Source organism: Propithecus coquereli, unplaced genomic scaffold, assembly GCF_000956105.1.
Source record: "Propithecus coquereli isolate 6110/MARCELLA unplaced genomic scaffold, Pcoq_1.0 Scaffold108, whole genome shotgun sequence".
In the NCBI taxonomy this organism is placed as follows: Eukaryota; Metazoa; Chordata; class Mammalia; order Primates; family Indriidae; genus Propithecus; species Propithecus coquereli.
The window spans coordinates 3113063-3114423 of record NW_012134747.1 but is presented as its reverse complement, the minus strand read 5'-3'; the positions used below and the strand labels follow the sequence as shown (position 1 = coordinate 3114423).

Here is a 1361-nt window from a genome sequence, read left to right as displayed (position 1 = left end):
ACAGGAAAGAAAAGGAAGAAAGTCAAGTGAATTTTTCATATTTTGGAAATTAAAATTTGAAATGAATTTAGACAGAATTAACTTAGGGATTCTGAGGCCATGTCCACCCTAACAAAGTAAAATGGAGAATCAAAATAGCTATCCAGACAATTCAAGTTAAATATCTCTCTAGCATGAACTATCCAGATAATTCCGATTCTTCACATTATTTTGTTAGTATAGATGTGACCTATTAAGAAATAAAATGGGGTGTCTATAAAACTTTAAAAGATTATGAAATAAGTGATTCTGGATCATTTTAAATGGTCAAGGAAAGTCAAAAATCTGTTGTATGACTGCATTTAGAGGAAAATGTATTGTCTGTAGAATATAAACTGCATTTTCTATGAGCACCTAAGTGACAGAGAGAAAGGGTAACTGTTGAACCTGGTAATTTAAAAATCTCATTCAAAACAAAGGAAAATGCCAGGCTGCTTTATTTTTACATTTAATTAATAGTTTCATCCCATTGTACTGTTTACTGTGTATGGGTTGTTTTCCTTTGCCTACAGCAGCTCTTGAAGACACTGCCATGTGCCCAGATGTTAACTGCCAGTTTGAAGACAGGAGAAGTAAGTTCAAAGATCAAGGGCAGCATGAGCTGAAAATCTGAGAGCAAGGATAATAAAAGAAAAAAGCCAAAAGAAATGCAAATGTACTTTTTTCCTCTATCCTTCAGATACAAGCCAAATGTCCTTCAGATAGAAACTACACCAAATAGCCAAGATGGCTGCAGGCCAGATGATTCAACGGGTTCTCAATATCACAGATGCCAAAGAAGCCATATGGGCATAAAGAAACTTCAATACATAAGTGCAGATTCCCATTTGGTTTCAATCATGTGCAATTTCCTTTTATTTATTTAATAGGGTAAAGGGCTTAACTATTTCGCCCAAATCCTATAACACAATGGCAGATCTGTCAAGAAGCTAGGAATTTTCATGTGGTTCCACAATTAATTCACTGATTACCCTCTGTGCTAACTCAGAGGGTAAGGCAGAGAGATGGATGAAAAATGAAAATGGGGCCTCTTGCCAGGGCCCTTGGCAGGGGTGGAGGGATAGTTCAAAAGTTGGTCATGGTTTAGGGATATTTATCTGTTTTGTTCTTAAGGTTTAATTACTGGATTTATGTAAGGTGGGATAGAATAGGACATACTACTACTATTGTGCTTAGTCAGTGTTCACATTGCAGCAGAATATCAAAGGCTATTTTGGGGCACAAATATAATTGATTGCAAGGTTTCTAATTTATATTGGATGTCAGTTAAGTACAAAAAAGTTTGTCAGCTCCTGAAAGGTCCATCAGTCAAATAACCCAGA

At 35.9% G+C, this 1361-nt stretch overlaps 1 protein-coding gene across 1 annotated transcript in view; it reads right to left on the bottom strand.

The window, feature by feature from the left end:
* Positions 1-1361, bottom strand: part of DYNC1I1 (dynein, cytoplasmic 1, intermediate chain 1) — a 277749-nt gene that overhangs the window by 268056 nt on the left and 8332 nt on the right. The gene's annotated exons all lie outside the window — the stretch shown is intronic.